The following is a 20,891-nucleotide window of genomic DNA, read 5'->3' as shown; positions in this document are numbered from 1 at the left end:
TATATCAAATATTTGTACATTTTATTTTGAAAGTTATAAGAGTTTATACCAAATAGGTTAAAACTACTTATTTAACCACCAACACCATATTTACGTGTACTTAACTTTATACATAACATTAAATATTTTGAAATCTAGCATCTCACTCAACTCATATATACATTTTATTTAATATATTTTTATTATAGTCCTTTAAGTATCAGTGATGTTGAAGCAATCTTCACTTAATTGCCAAATCTGTATCTTTTTTATAACTACTTGTTCATGTATTGTACATAATATTTTAATTAAAAATACATGATCAGAGAATTCCCTGGTGGTCCAGTGGTTAGAACTCTGCACTTCCACTGCAGGGGATGTGGGTTTGATCTGTGGTCGAGGAACTAAGATCCTACATGCCATGCGGTGTGGTCAAAAAAAAAAAACCAAAACCATGATCAAACATATATATTACTACACTACACTAGATTCATTTATTATATGAGTATCTGTGGAAGGATATTACTCAAATTATTTAATCTCTCCTAGCCTCATTTTATTTCACTTGTCATAAGGCAATAATAAAACTATCTATCTCAGAGAAATTACGATAATGACATATTTTATATAATCATGTGTATATATATATATATATACACATATATATATATACACATATATATATATACACATATATATGTACATAAACACCCACATATATATACATATATATACTCAAAAATTTTAAAAGCTCATATCTAACTTCCTTGAAATGAGATGCATAAAAGAACAAAAATCCTGTAAAGACACATTCTCTACTTTCATGTGGTTTATGGGTCCACAGTGAAGGCAAGTAACTTTCAATGCTATTCTTAGTACTTTATACATAATCTATTTAACACAGGTGCAGTATTATTTGTCTCATTTTGCATTTATTGCAGCTATTTGTATCAGGACCAACTACAGACAAAAGACTTTCTGAGAACTGGTAAAGGAAATTCCTAAATGAAAAAGTCATGGACAAAAAAAAGAAAGATGATAATAACAAGAAACATAACAATAAGGATTACTCTCTTGGTGGGTACAAGTATGTATTTCAAGTTTTATAGAGCACAAACAAAGCAGCCCAGATACAGCTGAAAGCTGTAGCACAGCCTGGGGCTTCAAGATCAGATGAACTTTTTAATCCTAAAGTGACATGAGGTCAAATGAATCACCTAGTGGGCATCAAGAAAAGGTAGAAATTCAAACTTGCGAAACTACTTTAGCTATCTGTAATCAGGAAAAGCACACGTTCATTTGAAGATGCTGGCACATAGTAGATGCTCAATCAATATTTCTTGGACAAATAAATGAGTAAAAACACCAGTGTGTGGGGGAGTGAACCTGGGTAAGTGTATCTATTAAACTTGCAGACAAAATTCTCCCTGGAGTAGGTTGTCTTGAGGTGTAGACTAGGAGGAAAAATACTAGGAAGCCTGATTATGGCCATCTATTTGAGACACATTCTCAGATCCAATTTTGTCAGATATAAAGAGGGTATTTGCTCATCAAAAAAAAAAAAAAAAGAAAGAAAAGGTAGAAATTCAAACTTGTGAAACTACTTTAGCTCTCTGTAATGAGAAAAAAATCACACATTCATTTGAAGAGAAGAAAAAAGTCTTGTCAGTTTTTACTTCTAGACCTTGAATTAAATCAAATCCAGATTAAACCTGTTGAAAATTTTAATTAGATGAAGGCTTCTAAGAATGGTGATATGTATAAGACTAATAAAGGGTTTATCATAGTAACTAAGAAAAATTAACTACTACTAATAATCATTAATGTCATAGTTAACTGAGTGGCCATTGTGTGTTAAGCTCTGACTATATATATGCATGCATATATATAATATATATGTATATATAAAATGTTAGACACAGTATGTGTAAAGTATTAGAAATGGCACTGAAAGCTATTGGCATTCACTGTGTACCATAAACTGCATGAATGTGTTCAAAAGACTATCTTTGGTCCTTTGTTTGCTTTGATTGCTTTCCTTATCAGTTGACTATATATATGTGGGTCTAATTCTGGACTTTCTATTTAGTTCCATTGTTTTAATTTTCTTTTATTGCCAGAACCACACTGTCTTTATTATTGTAGTTGTATAGTAATCCTTGAATTCAGATAATGTTGGTCTTCCAAGTTTGTTTTTCTCCCTCTATAGTGAATGGGTTACTCTGTGTCTTTTGCCTCTACATATAAACTTAAAGATCGGTTTGTTGACATCCATAGCATAACTTACTGGGATTTTGCTTTGGATTGTATTGAATCTATGGATCAAGTTAGAAAGAACTGACATCTTGACAATTTTCTTTTTTGCCATGTACATGGAATATCTCTTCACTTATTTAGTTCTTCTCTGATATCTTTCATCAGAGTTTTGTAGCTTTTCTCATAATTATCTTATGCATATCTTATTATATTTATACCTAAGAATTTAATTTAGGGGATCTAAATGGTAATATGCTTTTAGTTTCAAATTCCACTTGCTCATTGCTAGTATATAGGAGAATAATTGCCTTTTGTATATAAACCTTGTACCCTACAACCTTGTTATAATTGCTTATTAGTTACAGGAGGGGTTTATTGTTGAATCTTTTGGATTTTCTACATAAATGATAACATCCTTTGCAAACAAAGACAGTCTTATTTCTTTCTTCTCAATCTGTATAACTTTTTATTCCTTGTCTTATCTTATTGCACTAGCAAGGACTTCCAGTACAATGTTGAAACACAGTGGTGAGAAAGGACATCCTTGTTTTTTCCTGATCTTAGCCAGAAAGTTTTGAGTTTTTCACCATTACATGTGATGTTAACTGTAGGTTTTTGTAGATTTTCTTTATAAAGTTGAGAAAGTTCCCCTCTATTCCTAGTTTATTGAGAAATTTTATCATTAATAGGTGTTGGATTTTGACAAATGCTTTTAGTGCACCTATTCATATGATCATGTAATTTTTCTTCTTTAATATGTTGATGTGATGTATTATTATACATTAATGGATTTTCAAATGTTGAGCCAGCCTTCCATATATGAAATTAATACTACTTGGTCAGACTTCCATGGTGGTGCAGTGGTTAAGAATCCTCCTGCCAACGCAGGGAACACAGGTTTGATCCCTGGCCCGGGAAGATCCCACATGCTGTGGAGCAACTAAGCCCATGTGCCACAACCACTGGGACTGCACTCTAGAGCCTGCAAGCTACAATTATTGAAGCCCATGCACCTAGAGCCCATTCTCTGCAACAACAGAAGCCACCACAATGAGAAGCCTGTGCACCGTGACGGAGAGTAGCCCCCACTTGCTGCAACTAGAGAAAGCCCGTGCACAGCAACAAAGACCCAATGCAGCCAAAAATAAATAAATTAAAATAAATAAATTAAAATAAATTAATTAAAATAAATTAATTAAAATAAATTAATTAAAAAAATACTACTTGGTCAAGGTATATATTCTTTTTATACATTGTTGAATTTGATTTGCTAATATTTTAATGGGAAATTTTCCACCTATGTTCATGAGAGATATTGGTCTGTAGTTTTATTTTAATGTCTTTTTCTGCTTTTGGCATTAAGATAATACTGGCTTCATTAGGAATATGATTTATGAAGTATTTCCCCTACTTCCATCCTCTTGGCAGAGATTGTAGAGAATTGGTATAAATTCTTTCTTAAATGTTTGGTGGCATTCACCAGTGACCCATCTGGGCCTGGAGCTTTCTGTTTTGAGAGGTTATTATTATTTTTTAATTTGATTTATTTAATAGATATAGACCTGTTAAAATGATATTTCTTCCTCTTAAGAGTATTGATAGTTTGAGTCTTTCAAGGTTTTGGTGCATTTTGTAAAAATTATTAAATTTGTGGACATAGAATTGTTTATAGTATTCCTTTATTATCCTTCAGTGTCCTTAAGATCCATAATAATGACCTCTCTGATACTGGTAATGTGTGCCTTCTCTATTTTTCTCATGATTAACCTGGTTAGAGGTTAATTATTTTTATTGATGTTTTTCAAAGTACCATTTTGGGTTTGTTTGATTTTCTCAATTTCCTGTTTTCTATTTATTCATTTCTGTGCTAATTTTTATTATTTATTTTTATTCCTTGCTTTAGTCTTAAAATTTTCTTCCATCCCTTGCTTCTTGAGATGGCAGCTTAGATTATTGATTTAGTCTTCTTTCTTTTACCAAATATTTATTTAATACTATAAATGTTCCTCTAAGCATGTTTACTGCATCCCACAAATTTTGATTAGTGTATTTTCTTTTTCATTTAATTTAAAATATTTTAATTACTCATGATACTTCTTCTTTGACCCATGTATTATTAACAAAGATATTGTTTAATCTTCAAATATTTGGGGATTTTCCCACAATCTTTGTTATTGATTTTTTCCAAGGAAAAATAAACTACATTTTTGAGATAAAGAAAATCATGTTTTTGCTTAGCACATTTATATTTTCTTAGTGTTTACAGTATACTATTTTATTGTTATTTTATGATTCTCTGTGATTTGGGATTCATTATCAAAATTATTATGTAGATATATGGGTAGCAAATAATATTAAACATGTGGGTTTCTACACTACCTAGACCCAAATTGTTTCCTTGCAGTTTTTCCGAAGCCCTTTTTATTTTGACTCTCTTATTGATCTGATACAGTCCAGACCATATTTATGCTTTGAGCTCTTCACACTCAGGATGGAGCCCTATTTTTGTGAAGATGAACCCTACTTAAATTTTTTTAGCCTCTCCCCAATGTTGTGAATCCCTTACATCTCTGTTCATTCCTTTAACTTTTACTGAACACTGAGTTATAGCATGGAGTACATGTAAATTTTGATTTTTTAAAATATTGTGTAAAGTGTGATTTAGTTTTCTCTGACACGTTTATGTTTTATTTGTCCTAATATCTCTCTGTGTTTTTGGGAGTAGAGGATAGGAGATTTGGATCTAGGCTGTCATTTCCCTCTAGAATTAATTTCATACATGAAGCCTCGACTGGTTCCATTCCCGGAGAAGTTAAATGGTGTGAGGGAGGTTGTGACAATCTAAGCTGGGCAGCTGACACTGACAATAGAATATAGGGCTGTTTTTAAAATAATTTTGCTAACCTGCTACTCTCCGCTGTGAATTGAAGGGATGTTTGTGGTGAAAAGTGAGAAGCAGGCATCTGAACATAGGGATCTATTATTGAGGAAATTATAATTAAGTGTCAAAGAGAAAAAATTTTTAAAAGATATATTTTATCCATATATCCATAGCTTATTTTTTATTTACTATAACATAGGTCTTCATAACTGGTAGAATATGTTCTCTGCACCAGTGGGATTTATCCCAAGAATATAAACATAGGTTAATATTGGAAATTATATTTATCACATTAATAGAGGTAAGGAGAAAATGGCATATTCTTATTAATAAACTTGAAAAAATATTTGACCAAATTGAAATCCATTTTTGAGGAAATTTCTCAATGAATTAGTATTGAATACTTCTTCGAAATTCCCCAAAGCAAAATCTCACTATGTGGGATAATAATATTGTCTCCACTGTGTTTTATTAAAAAAGGAAAATGTATAAATTATGATTCCCATTATTAAACATTATACTGGAAGCATTAGTCAATGCAATTAGATAAAACCAGCTGTTGGAGGTATATGCATTAGAAAATGAGGCAAAATTATCTCTATTTGCAGATGACAAAAACAGTACAAAAAAATTCACTTGAAGAGTAAGTAGAAACACTTGAAGAATAAATGAGAAGCCAACAAAATTGGATCCCCTTGGGGAAAGGCTTGAGAAATGGGGTCTAGGATTCAGGGCTAGTAGAAAAGTCTTCTCGGTGTGTAGGCTTCTTATGTGATTTTGAATCTAGACTATCAAATTGTTTTCATATTCAACAATAGTAAATAAAAAGAAGTGACCATTGACATTTGAAATAACCTGAAACAAATGGCACTGTCTCTACATTACTTGGTTCTATAACCATAGTGAAGAAAGAATAATCTCAAATGGTTTTGTAACACCAAATTTTGATTTCATGTCAAATGTGGGATACATTAGAAGTGATCCAAGCTCCTTGGATAAATGATTGAATCTTGATTTGGGACAAAAAATGTATCAGATGAGCCTGGAACATCTTGTGTAGAGAAGAAAAACTAACGAGCACTTGTCAACATAATAAACATAATAAAAAGAGCAAGTTTAAATGTCTCCCACAGTTTAATTAGGGGAAATTTTATATTTAAAAAAAAGGTGGAAGCATTTGAAATATACTGAATATACAAAAAATCCACGAGTCTGCAATGATATCTAAAGAAGAAAAAGCAAAGTTGAAAATGTCATTGTCCAGTATTGAAATAGTTGTTACATTGACTTCTTACTCTGAAAGTTGGGAGATAGTGGGGATGTAGTCAGTTTTTATCTTGTCTTTCTATGAAGAATTCTACTAGAGGGCAACTAAATAGCCCCAGATGATAAATGAAAGGTATTTTTTTGCAGAGGAATGACAGCTATAAATGTAGAAAAAATTACAAGATTTAAGCATAGTTTAACCATAATAAGTTTTGTGAAAGAGAAAGCAGAGTTAAAAACAAGGAAATAAAGAACTATGTTGATATATTATTTGTGAAAACCCTAAATAAATTTTCAAATTCCTTTTTCATCTACCTCAATTTGTAATACAGAAATGATTTGTTAAATATGTGCAGTGTTTATTTTTTAATCATTCATCTGTGGCTCTCAGATGGATTTAGTCTGGGATGAGGATGTAAGCCCAAACAAGCAAAGCACCACCTGACTCACAGAGATAAACAAACAAATCTGAGGTTATCAGAATATGCATGTGGTTTAATAAACACATAGAGAATGCAAGTTAAAAATTTAATATGGTTGTGTTTATCATAATGAAAGAGCTGAACATAGAGCTGAACCAGATTGCTACACCAAAATAGGAAGAATATATATTGAATAGCACTCATTTTTATTTAAACAAAATTATGCTGACTAGTATGAGCATGCCCCATGCTAAAATAAATAATTGTTAATCCAGTAGTTTATTTAACCCTCATCTAATTTATAAAATTTGAAACATATAAACTAAAAACCTGTAAATATCAAGCAAATCAAAAGTCATATTTTGTCATACTTGGGAAAATATTCTTTCTGCCTTAGGAAGCTGGTAAAGGTAAAAGAGTTATCAGAGTAGAATGAATGCCATAAAAGATAAATGTGGTTACATGCCTTTTCCTACTTGAGAAACTATGGCGAAAGAGAGTGGAAATCATTTTATCCTAAGAGCAAATTGGTTTAAATACCAAATATGTTTTGGGACATTCTTCTTTGTTAGAATACATAGTCTACATGATCATATAGTAAAAATCTTACTATATTTAATAGGCCTGTGTTAACTTTTACATTAGTATTACCTAATTAAATTTGCAATTCACAATGAAATGCCCTTCCATTTTCATTAATCCATATGTAACACCAACTGTATTATCTTTTCAGAAATGATTAATGATTTTAAAAATCTTACTAAATACTCATTCAACCAAAAAGTTGATGAAATTTCCTACGAACTTTCATGAGGGATTTGATGTCAGTAACTAAGTAATGTCTGAAAGGCACTGTGTTGCCAAAAAAGATGGTAGTAGAAACAGAGTAAAAGATATGGTAAATAAAATAGACTGTAATAAATGATTTAATTTAAAAAAATGAAAGATATTTAATTTTAAGCTGCTTTGTCTAATTAAGATAGTTATACACTGATACTAAATACATTTAGTGAAAATTCATATTTCTTAAATAAAAATTTAAAAAGAAAATTTTTTAAAAAAATGCTTTATTTATCAATCTGGTACAGAAAAAGTGAAAAAGCCGCACATGAAAATTCATAATGAAACTAAGTTGCCAAAGGCATCTGGTACAAAATTTTCCCCACAACTTCACCAGCTGCCTAACACATGAAATATAATCATTTTAAGGGATTCAATACATCTGCCATTTTATGTTACTGCAACTGAAGATAGCAATACATAGCCCGAGCAGATGCTTTTCATAAGAATTGCACAATGGCAGAGGGAAGCAACTTTATATGCAAGGTTTGCCCAGTATGTTTTTGCTAAGGTAAAAGAGTGCAATTGTGTCTTAAAGTAAAATGACTAGTTTATCTAGAATGAGGAAGAAGAAAACAGAGGACAGCATCTAAATGAATATGGTAAGTTGTAGATGGTTCATGGAATAAGATTTTATTTCTTTTGATCAAAACTGGTAGTTTCATATTTATACATTTATTTATAAGATTAAAAAATGTTTGTTTTAGAAACATTTAACAGCTTTAGAAACAACAGGATACCAATACAAAACTATAACATGGTTTTACCTCTGTTAAAATGACAAATATTTCTTGGATTAATTGTCTGCTCTTAATAAGAGGTTGTAAAAGGCTTTTCTTTACCTTATAAGTGATCTTCCCAGAAGGCAAAGATTCTGTGTCTTAGAATAAATTTCTGTGCTTTACAATGAATTTATAATGCTCTTGATTATTTATGAGAACCAAGTCTTACTTTTAAAAGAGCTAAGGTGTTTTTTAATAATCATATTACTTCCCATATTTATTTTAAAAAATATAGTCATTTTGGTTAAATGGATAAGCAAGTATGTTTCTCAACCATCCATAATCCTATTTAGCCAAATGTTCAAACCTCCTTACAACTTCAGACATTTTGCCTTCTCCAAATACGAATTGGCCTTACCCAAAGGAAATATAAACTTCATTGTATCTTCAACACAGGAGGTAGTTTTTTACAACTTGAAGCAAGGTTCCTACCTAAATTAGACTCCTACCCACCCATGGAGACAGGGAGATAAATTATCTATCTACCTTGATGGTTAAATTTCAGAGGACTGGCTCCCAGATCTCCCTTAGTCAATCTTTAATAATAAATATTCTCTTTATTATATTCCTGGGTATTCCTCTCATTAAATGCCTGATCTCTAAGACCTTACAACAGCTGTCAATCCAACAGGCTCAGTAGATGATATAGGAGTCTTTCAGAGCTGATAAGAGTGAAGAACAATCCAGCCCTGAAAAATACTTTTACCAACTTCAATCTTGCAATGACTTCTTCCATCTCTAATAACATTTAAAGTCAATTTTGTCTGTCTTGAACAACCAGGGGAACTAACCAAGTGTTCACAGTTGCCTGTTTCTTCCTCTGCTTTATCTTGACCAAAGTTTAATCAAACATCTTTACTTTCTATGACTCTAATTGCCTCCAAGCCTGAATAAGAACTAAAAAGTGGGATGCATCCCTTATCAGCTTCTCCTGAGAACTGGCAGATCACAGTGAGACAATTTTCCTGTCAGACCCCACTGATCATTTCCCCTTGCTTAATCCAACTTCCTCTTAATGGTTTCTGCTAAACTTTTGCTCACTTCTCCCTACCTATAAAAGGAAAGCTTTATTCCTTTGAGAAGATTCTTGCAGGTTTCTGAGATTGAATCATTCTCCTTAATATAGTTATCTTTGTAATTAAAATCTCTCATTATCTAAGTTCTTGAGGCAGGAGATAGATGGGCTCCAGGTTAGACATTTACAACTGGCCTTCTGTTTACATTTCATGGGTCAGGAAAAAGTGGGCTTCAGGCCTGACACAACTAGCCTCCTGTTTTCATTTCCTGAGACAGGAGATAGGTGGGCTTCAGGTTAGGCATTTAAAATCAGCCTCCTGTTTGCTCTCTGAAATGGAAGCAATGACAGAGACAGGGTAAATAGCCAAGCTTTGTCTCTTGTCTTAAGATAACAGTCATTGCAAGAACAAAGAGGCGCAAAACCTTGTTTGAATAAAGGATCAAGGGATCTCCGATCCCCGCGCCCCCCACCCCCGCTCCCCACCCCCCCACCCCCGCCCCACGCCGCACCCTTGTGGGGGCAAGGGAGACACTATGCACATGCAGAAAGGCTCCTTGGGGGTCAAAAATTAGAGGACAACTCCAGGCCATAATGAGTCTTGTTTCTCCCAGACACCTTTACGGTGGGATCCAACTTGACTGAGAGGTGCGTGTGCACCTATGAGGAGGGTCCTGAGACTAATTAGCCAGGAGGGACAAAGCAAGATGTTTGGCCAGAAGGGAAACAAAGACCCGGAAAACTGCCCCCTTATAAAGGATTTAAACTTCCCAAAGGTGCGACTCTCTCTCTGAGTTCGCCCATGCGTCTTTCTGCATGTACTTTACTTTTCCAATAAACTTTTTACTTTTTTTCTTTACCTTCTGCCTCCTCGCCTGAATTCATTCCTGACAAGGCAGGCAAGAACTAGGGACCTAGGCCCTAGTCGCTGGCCACTGTGGTCTAGCAGTTAGGACTCCCGGCCTGGGAACTAAGATCTTGCTTCCAGCTACTTCTCACTGCTGCTTGCTGCAAGCTGCCACTTACTGCTGCGTGTGCCCAAAATCATTCTGATTTCTTTTTTTTAATGTTTAACAGCTTTACTGAGATATAATTGATGCACAGAGAACTACACATATTTAATGTGTACAATTTGATGAGTTTGGACATATAAAAACACTCATGATGCCATCATTGCCATTAAGGTAATACATATATTCAACACCACTCAAAGTTTCTTTGTGTGTCTTTGATTACTTTCTTTTTCTTCTTCTTTTTTTTTCATGATAAGAACACTTAACATGAGATCTATCCTCAATAAATTTTGAAATGCACAATACCATATTGTTAGCTGTAGGCACTATGTCATACAGCAGATCTCTAGAAATTATTGTTGCCATATGCAATAGCATGTGTGAACCTGAAGGACATTATGATAAATGAAGTAAGCCCATCACAGAAGAACAAATGCTACATGATTCCACTTCTATGCTGTATCTAAAAAGTCAAACTCATAGAAGCAAAGACTACAGTAGTGGCTGCTGATTGGTTTTTATTTGACACAAGTTGTAGACTGCTTTTGTTTTTCAGTATAGATAATTAATAAGGGATATAACCACTCTAATAAGGATTTGAAAAAAAAATTCACCCTCTTTTCATAATCATTTTGCTGAAATAAACTTGACAATCTGTTTAAATAAAAAACTTACCTGGAATGACTTTCAGTGACTATCATATTGTTGGACTGTCTATGCCCAGCAATTAAAAAATACTCTGCAGATATAAATTTCCCTCATTATGTGTCCCACTACCCCAAATTAGAACCCAGACCTCAGTTTACCTCTTAGTGCTAAGGCACAGGCATGTGACTAGGCTCCCACAAGCACAGCACTCAAAAGATAATTAAATTGTGATGAAAGGACAGTAAGAAGTAGTTGCTCAGGGCATTCTTTCTTAGTAAGTTTTGCTTCTCTTTGAAGGTGTGAGTGGTGTAGAGTCCTAAGAGTCACCAGAGCTCACAGACTCTTCATGCTACAGCGTTGCCTCTGGGTAGTGGTGACAGACGCACTTTGGATGGAGAAACTCCTTCCTTGGTTTGGTCATACAGTATTCTGAGCATCTAAACCTGAAGCTATTTTCCCAGAAATTTTGTGAACTAATATCTTTTAATAAATTTATTTTCTGTTAAAACCAAGAAAAGGATATTCTGATAATTGCAACTAGGAACCCTGAATTGCAACTAGGGTTGAAGCTCTGTATCACACGGCTGGGAGAAATGAGATGATCTTCAAAAATGTAGCTAAACAAACTTCATAAAGAAGTAGTAGAATTTTAATTGTTGGGACAGAATAAAATTTAAATTGAAAAAATAGAACACTCTAGGAAGGGGAAGACCAAAGACAGATTCCTATGCCAGTGGGTGAAGGAGGTGAACACTGATTAACAAAATGACAGACTAAGTACTTTGAAGTGAAATAAGAGACAGGAAAACAGTCCTTGTTAGAAGAGGTGCACAAAAGAAAAATGGGAGTGAATGGAAGGTTTGTTGCTGGTAAGTTGTTGCTTTCTGATTTCATTTAAATCTGCTTTGCTTATTGTATTAGTGTTGTGATGTGGATAATTAAAAATGTTTAAAATTGGTGTGATCATTATCACAAAGGAAGAAATTTTCCTCTACCCTTCTAGGTTCTTCTGGTTGACCTAACAATTAAATTGGCATGAGCCAGATTAACAGGAGAAAATCAAACAAAAATTTCATAACGTGTATGCAGGGGATGTACTCAGAAATACTGAGTAACTCACCAAAAGAGCCAAAGCCCTCATCTTAAACACATTCCTCAGCTAAAGACAAAAGAGGATGTTGAGTGTGGTGAGAGTCAGTTATGGGAGGTTATCAGGAAAAGAACAGTAAACAAGGGTGATTTTGATGCAGATTTACGTCTTTGCATTCTCAATGGATAAGAATTTCTAGAGATTTGGTCATTCTCCTCAGTTACAGGAAAACACGCTTACAAATGGAGATTTCCCTTACAAATGTAAATGTTTCTTACTAAAGGGCAACTCCTACTTGATTTGCAGAGCCCTTCCATGTCAACTGTTTCTCAGAAAATAACTAGACGCATACAATTCATATGCCAAAGAGACATATTTTAGGGTGGCAAATTTTGCTCCCCTACACAATTTTTCATTGAAAAATAACCAAGAGTTATGGGTTCAGAAAGTATGATGTGAGTGAATGAAACCTCATTAAAATGTGCTATGTGGGATAAGGACAAGTTTTGCCAGAAAAAAAAAAGGAAGGGGATCAGTTTTATGTTTTCACAAATAGAAAAATAGAAAAAGGATTCTAAACTACTATGCATTAGCTTAAAATGTTATTTTCTTCTTTTCTCTAACCTCTTTCTTGACTTATTTTATGTATGAATGCTCCCTTAGGCTATTTATGCTAATCTTAAGAGCACTAATTATTCAGAATTCTTATCTGACAAATGCACACTCACATAGCATCTGTCTCTAGGCTTAGCAGCATTTTAATGGTGATAAACAGAAATACTTCCAAGAGTAATTGACTGCCATTTTCTAATTATGTTTTATTCTATTACTTTGCTGAATAATTTTTACTGATGCCTGAAAAATATTCCAAAAGCAGAAGGCATGTTTTTAATTATTTTATTGTCTTCTGTCAATGGTTTGGGTCTTGCTTTAAATCTAGACACTTGGATATTCTTGTGTCTAAGCATAACCTTTGCTGTACAGTTGATTATTACAACTCAGTAGTTGTACAGTTGATTATTACATATTTTAAAATTATTCACAGAGAATGATTCGGATAGTGAAGTTTATCTAAAGTGGCTATTTAAAAACCCTACTCTATTGTGTACACAGATGTTTTATGATGCTCATTCTTCATGGCAAGTATAAAGAATCTAAGGAAACATCTAAGTAATGCAAAGTGGATTTCAAGTGTTTGAAAACATGCCTTTTTACGATAATACCCAAAATACATGAAGGATGAAATATTATTTAATATACTGGTGTTTGGGGACATTTCAATTAAAATGAAGTTTTTATTTGTTTATTTGTTTTTTCATGAGAATAGAACTAAGCTTAGTTGAAGAAACTTCCCCTACTAATGTCTACTTTGAATTTGAAGCAAGTTTAGGGTAAATGAATGGATTATATAGACATTTATTTAACTGAATTTTGGCTACACATAATAATTTCTCTCTTCAAGTACATATTCCACTCTAAGTAAAAATACTATCATTAAAACTCTAATAATCAGTGACATAAATATATAGCATATTGACTTATACAAACAAAATAGGCTTGTTCCCATACCGTAACCTAGCAGGATCCTATGGGACCTTCCTGAGAAAGACCCCACCCCCCACCCATGTCTTCTGCTTCCCTCTTATTTATAGAAAAACTGTAGTCTCCCAGGCTCTCCTGGGTCACAAAAGCCTGGCTCAGGAATTAATGACTGAAACGATGTGAACATGTAGTGACAAAAATAGCAGTTAGGCCAGGAGAACTAGTAACAATTCAAACAGTAAATCAGCCAAACAATAACAATTCAAACAGTAACAATTCAAACAGTAAATCAGCCATATGGTAACAATTCAAACAGTAAATTCAAACAGTAAATTCAGTAATTTCAGTAAATTCAGTAAATTCAGTAAATTCAAACAGTAAATTCAAACAGTAAATTCAAACAGTAAACAGCAATTCAAACAGTAAATCAGCCATATGGTAGTCACAGAATCTTTAGCTCCTCTCTCAAGTATCTAGATAACAGTCTGATGCACATTTCTTGAAGTGTTTTACAGATACTGAAACCCCCACCAAATGGAAAAAGTTAACAATTGATGACCATGAGCACTTAGCCCCTAGACCTACTGGAGCCTGAGGATTGATAATGTTAATCCCTTTGACTCTGCCCTGTTACTTCACCATCAACCAATCAGAGGATTGTGCAGGAGCTGATCACACATCCTGCAACTACCCCCCGCCCCAGGCCAGCCCCCACCTTGCCTCTAAAAATACTTCCTTGAACTCCATCAGAAAGTTCAGGTTTTTTGAGCATTAGCTATGCTGGACTCCTTGTCTGGTGTCTTACAATAAACCCTCCAACCCAAACAGACCTACCCCAAGCCATATCATAAGTAAAACTGGAAAAGTTAAAGAGAGAATTACAAAGGCAGCAAGAGAAAAACAAGAGTCATGTACAAGGGAATCCCCATAAGTCTATCAGCTGATTTCTCTGAATAAACTTTGTAAGCCAGAAGGGAGTGGCATGAATATTCAAAGTGCTAAAAGGAAAGAACCTGCCACCTAGGATACTCTACTCAGCAAGATTATCATTTAGAATAGAAAGAGAGACAAAGAACTTGTCAGACAAGCAAAAACTAAAATCGTTCATCAATACTAAACCTATCCTAAAAGAAATGTTAAAGGACCTTCTCTAAGTGGAGAAGAAGAATCTATAGGAAAGGGGAAATCACACTAGGAAAGGCAAATATATAGTAAGGACTGAGAATCAACAACTTAAATAAGGCAGTACATAGATTAAAAGACAAAAATTGTAAAAGCAACTATAACTACAATAAACAGTGAAGGGATAAGCATGAAGATGTACGGTATGACATCAAAAACACAAAATGTTGGGGAGGGGAGTAAAAAATGTAGATCTTTTAGAATGTGTTTGAACTTAAATTCCTACCAGCTATAAACAAGTAGATATAATTAGAGGTCAACATATATGAACCCCACAGTAACCACAAATCAAAAACCTACAACAGGTACACAATAATTAAGAAGAAGGGAACACAAGCATAGTACTAAAGAAAATAATCAAACCACGAGGGAAGAAACAAAAAGAAGAAAAAATGAACAGAGAACTATAAGAACAACCAGAAAATAAGTAATAAAATGTCAATAAGTACATACTTATCAAGAATTTAAATATGAATGGACTAAATGCCTCGATCAAATGATATGGGGTGGCAGATTGGACAAAAAAACAAGATGCTTCAAGAGACTAACTTCAGGACTAAACACACACACACACAGAAAGCGAGGGGATGGAGAAAGATATTTCATACAAATGGAAATGACAGGAAAGCTGGGGTAGTAGTACTGATATCAGACAAAATGGACTTTAAAACAAAGGCTATAACAAAAGACAAAGAAGGGCATTATATAATGATAAAGGGATCAATACAGGAAGAGGATACTGTACTTGTTAAAACATACACATCCAACACAGGAGCATCTAAATATATAAAGCAAAATACTAACAGACATAAAGGGAGAAATTGACAATAATGCAATAATAATAGGGGACTTTAACACCCCATTTACATCAATGAACAGATCATCCAGACAGAAAATCAATAAGGCAGCAATGGTCTTAAATTACATAACAGACCAGTTGGACTTAATAGATACCTACAGGACATTACCTCCCAAAACAACAGAATACACATTCTTTTCAACTACACATGGAATATTCTCCACGATAAATCACATGCTAGGCCACAAAATAAGTCTCAACAAATTAAAGAGGATAGAAATTATATCAAGCATTTTTTCCAACCACAGTGGTATGAAACTAGATATCAATCAAAGAAAGTAAAATGGGAAAAGAACAAACATGTGGAGACTAAGCAACATGCTACTAAAAAAAAATCAATGGGTCAATGAAGAAATCAAAGAGAAAATCAGAAAATACCTGGAGACAAATAAAAATGGAAACACAGCACTCCCAAAGCTATGGTACACAGACCATGGAGACAGCAACAGATTGTCCTGTTATTAATGTGGAGAAAAAATGGACTTTAAAATAACTCTTAGTAATACATGCAGTAGGCATGTATTTCTTTCTTTATATTTAATTTAAATTGAGAATTTTATTCTAATTTTATATAGAGTTTTCTTCTCAGAGGTAATTTGGGAATAAAACTAGTTAAAACTTAAATGGAAATTCAAGAAATAAAAAAATACATTAAAAGTAATTGTGTATTGCTCAGAGGGGCCAAGAGAACCCAAAAGCTGAAAAAAAAAAAAAAAAAGGAAACATAGAGAATGATATAGACTATAGATATCAAGGTACTTTTGAAGTATTTGTAGTTAAAACAGTGTGTATTGTTATAAGGATATTGTACACAAAAACAAATGGAAGAGAAAGAGCAGAAACAAACCCACACAAATTACATCTGCTTACATATGATAAAGGAGACCTTGAAATACAACAGTGCACATTCAATTGAATATCTATATGGGGGGAAAATGAACCTAAAACCCTATCTCACACCGTATTCTGAAAGCCCATTTCAAACACACCATGGACAAAACCTCATAAAGTAAAGCAATGCATTTTCTAAAATATACAATAGGAGACTATCTTCAGGATGTTGGAATTTGAAACAATTATTTTAAACAGGATACAAAATAACTTCAACAAAGAAGAATGCTTAATCTGAAATTTCATTAAAATTAACCATTTAATTCACACACAAAACAAAACAAACGCTATTAAAAAGAGTGAAAATGTAAACCTCAGAGTTACATAATAAATACGTATGTTACACAGAAAGTGTATGCGGGCTTCCCTGGTGGTGTAGTGGTTGGGAGTCTGCCTGCCAATGCAGGGGTCATGGGTTAGAGCCCTGGTCTGGGAAGATCCCACGTGCCGCGGAGCAACTGGGCCTGTGCACCACAACTACTGAGCCTGCACTCTGGAGCCTGCGAGCCGCAGCTGCTGGGCCCGTGTGCCACAACTGCTGAGGCCCACGTGCCTGGAGCCCGTGCTCTCTAGCAAGAGAAGCCACCGCAGTGGGAAGCCCGTGCACTGCAGCAGGGACCCAACGCAGCCAAAAATAAATAAATAAATAAATAAATTTAGAAAAAGAGTTTGTGTAACATACGTTACACATAAAAACGTACACAGAATAAATATATCAAATAAAATGTTTATAATCAAAATGTGTAAGGTACTATTATGATTACTATTCACTTAAAAAAAGTAAAGACAAATAACCTAGATTAAAAATGGGAACCCACCCTTGAATAGGCAATACATACAAAATATAATTACATGGCAAATAAGCAAGAGAAAAGTACTTGACAGAGAAACTAAAAATTTAACTGGGATGAGAAGGACTTCTTGTCTCAGGCTGGAGCTATAGAGAGCTGCAAAAAGTGTTGGTCCTGCATTTACAACAAGCTGGAAAACTTGATTGACTTTTTTGAACCCATCAGAGAACTGAGATGAGAGGATCAAGAACCTGTTCTTCTTAGGGAAAAAAACGGAGCTGGAGGAATCAGACTCCCTGACTTCAGACTATACTACAAAGCTACAGTAATCAAGACAATATGGTACTGGCACAAAAACAGAAACATAGATCAATGGAACAAGATAGAAAGCCCAGAGATAAACCCACGCACCTATGGTCAACTTATTTTTGATAAAGGAGGCAAGAATATACAATGGAGAAAAACAGCCTCTTCAGTAAGTGTTGCTGGGAAAACTGGACAGCTACATGTAAAAGAATGAAATTAGAATACTCCCTAACACCATACACAAAAATAAACTCAAAATGGATTCGAGACCTAAATCTAAGACTGGACACTATAAAACTCTTAGAGGAAAACATAGGAAGAACACTCTTTGACATAAATCACAGCAAGATCTTTTTTGATCCACCTCCTAGAGTAATGGAAATAAAAACAAAAATAAACAAATGGGACCTAATGAAACTTCAAAGCTTTTGCACAGCAAAGGAAACCATAAACAAGACGAAAAGGCAACCCTCAGAATGGGAGAAAATATTTGCAAACGAATCAACGGACAAAGGATTAATCTCCAAAATATATAAACAGCTCATTCAGCTCAATATTAAAGAAACAAACACCCCAATCCAAAAATGGGCAGAAGACCTAAATAGACATTTCTCCAAAGAAGACATACAGACAGCCATGAAGCACATGAAAAGATGCTCAACATCACTAATTATTAGAGAAATGCAAATCAAAACTACAATGAGGTATCACCTCACACCAGTGAGAATGGGCATCATCAGAAAATCTACAAACAACAAATGCTGGAGAGGGTGTGGAGAAAAGGGAACCCTCTTGCACTGTTGGTGGGAATGTAAATTGATACAGCCACTATGGAGAACAATATGGAGGTTCCTTAAAAAACTAAACATAGAATTACCATATGACCCAGCAATCCCACTACTGGGCATATACCCAGAGAAAACCGTAATTCAAAAAGACACATGCACCCGAATGTTCATTGCAGCACTACTTACAATAGCCAGGTCATGGAAGCAACCTAAATGCCCATCAACAGATGAATGGATAAAGAAGATGTGGTACATATATACAATGGAATATTACTCAGCCATAAAAAGGAACGAAATTGAGTCAATTGTTGAGACGTAGATGGATCTAGAGACTGTCATACAGAGTGAAGTAAGTCAGAAAGAGAAAAACAAATATCGTATATTAACGCATGTATGTGGAACCTAGAAAAATGGTACAGATGAGCCAGTTTGCAGGGCAGAGGTTGAGACACAGAGGTAGAGAACGGACATATGGACACCAAGGGGGGAAAACTGCGGTGGGGTGGGTATGGTGTTGTGCTGAATTGGGCGATTGGGATTGACATGTATACACTGATGTGTATAAAATTGATGCCTAATAAGAACCTGCAGTATAAAAAAACAAACAAACAAAACAACTAATACTAAACTTTCATTGGGTTATTTGTATGGAAATATGTTAATATAAATGTTTCAGACATTACATGAAATTTCTAAAAATCTTATATGTTCTGGTATAATGTTATAAGTCATAATCCTAGTTATTACCTTAAAATGTATATCTCAGAAATAACTAATTTTCTTGTCAACTGCATTATTATGAACTTTCATCAAATTTTTAACTGTGGTCACTTTTAAGTCTTTTGTCATTTACAGACAGTTCTGGGTGTACTCTGATGCTTTTGCAAATATGTTCCTATAAAAGGGTTTCATCTTTAAGAAATTCATGGAAAAGACTCTGACAAGTACAGGTTTCTGGTAACTGACTGTACTGCTGAACTGAATGAATAAGCATTTTCAGAACTCTAATGAAAAACTGATGAACTCATAAAAGTGCTAACAAAAGATCAAGATGAAAAAAAAAAATTTAATTACATGGGACTGAGTGAACTGATGAGGATGAGTATAATTTTTGTGACTTTCTGTCTGAATTAAAAAAAAAAAAATCCCACAAGGACTCAGAGGCAAAGAATATACAAATCAATTTTCACTGCAAAGTAAAGGAGCTGTTACAGTGGAGGATTACTGGACTGAATGTCAATATTATGACATAGTATGAGTGTGTTTCATGTTTGGTAATTGCAATCATTGTTGCTTTTGTTGTGGTCATCCATGTACAATGCTTGGTGTCAGTCTATTTATCTCTTGTAAAAATAAAATACAGTGTGTGTGTGTGAAAAAAAAAAAAAAAAAAAAGAATCTGTTCTTCAGGGCTGCAGATATAAGGAAGTTTGCACCGTTATGGAGACTTTTCCTTCTTGACATTGACTGGGTGCTGACAGGGAGGCCCAGGGAGAATTTCAGGTAAACTTTCTTCGTGGTCCTAACTAGGGTCAAGGAGCAGTAGCCACTGCTGAAATTCCACCCAGACTCACCTCTAACTCCTTGATAGAACAAAAGCCTTATTCTATAAACAGAAGAGGGGAAAAAAAACAATACTGCTTCTTTAGGATACTGGTAGAAATCCATTTCAACTAGGGGAAGAAAAGAGATGACAGAAGTTCTACCTCTGGCAGAGAAGCAGGAATATATGCTCGTCTTAGCATTATAGCAAGTTGAGAGGCAAGAATGATTGGAAAGTCATATAATACAAGACGCAGTTTCCCTGTGCCTGATACAGACAGAGGCTTAGTCAGAACAGTGGAGAACCCCACCCCCACCCCCCAGCCCCCGGCCGCCATGCTAAACCACCACCATAGGACTGGGAGAGTGGAAAAAGACAGATTCTCTCAGGTGAAAAAAACATGGGAAAAAACCCTCTAATAAACTAGCCTACAAGCTGAACACTAGGTATCCCTGGAGGAATTTAGATTCTGGCACGCTGAGGGTAAACCTGACAGCAATCTTCAAATTCAGCCCAAATTCTGATTAGATTAACACAAATCCACACAACAGATGCTCAGCGAAAGGAACAATCTTCAAGCTTTCAAAATATCTGCTTCATTACCTATTGCCCAATTAACACATCTGGCTTTCAACAAAATATTATGAGGTGTACAAAAAGATAAAACACAATCTAAGGAGGAAAAAATCAGAATGAGATTTCAATAAAACATCGATTTGGAAGTATCAGACAGGGACTTTAAAATAACTATGATTAGTATGTTAAAGGCTCTAATGGAACAAACAGATGGAGGGTGT

This window comes from Eschrichtius robustus, chromosome 18 (genome assembly GCF_028021215.1).
Source record: "Eschrichtius robustus isolate mEscRob2 chromosome 18, mEscRob2.pri, whole genome shotgun sequence".
NCBI classification, from domain to species: domain Eukaryota; kingdom Metazoa; phylum Chordata; class Mammalia; order Artiodactyla; family Eschrichtiidae; genus Eschrichtius; species Eschrichtius robustus.
The sequence above is the reverse complement of the archived record's forward strand: the minus strand, read 5'-3'. Positions refer to the sequence as shown.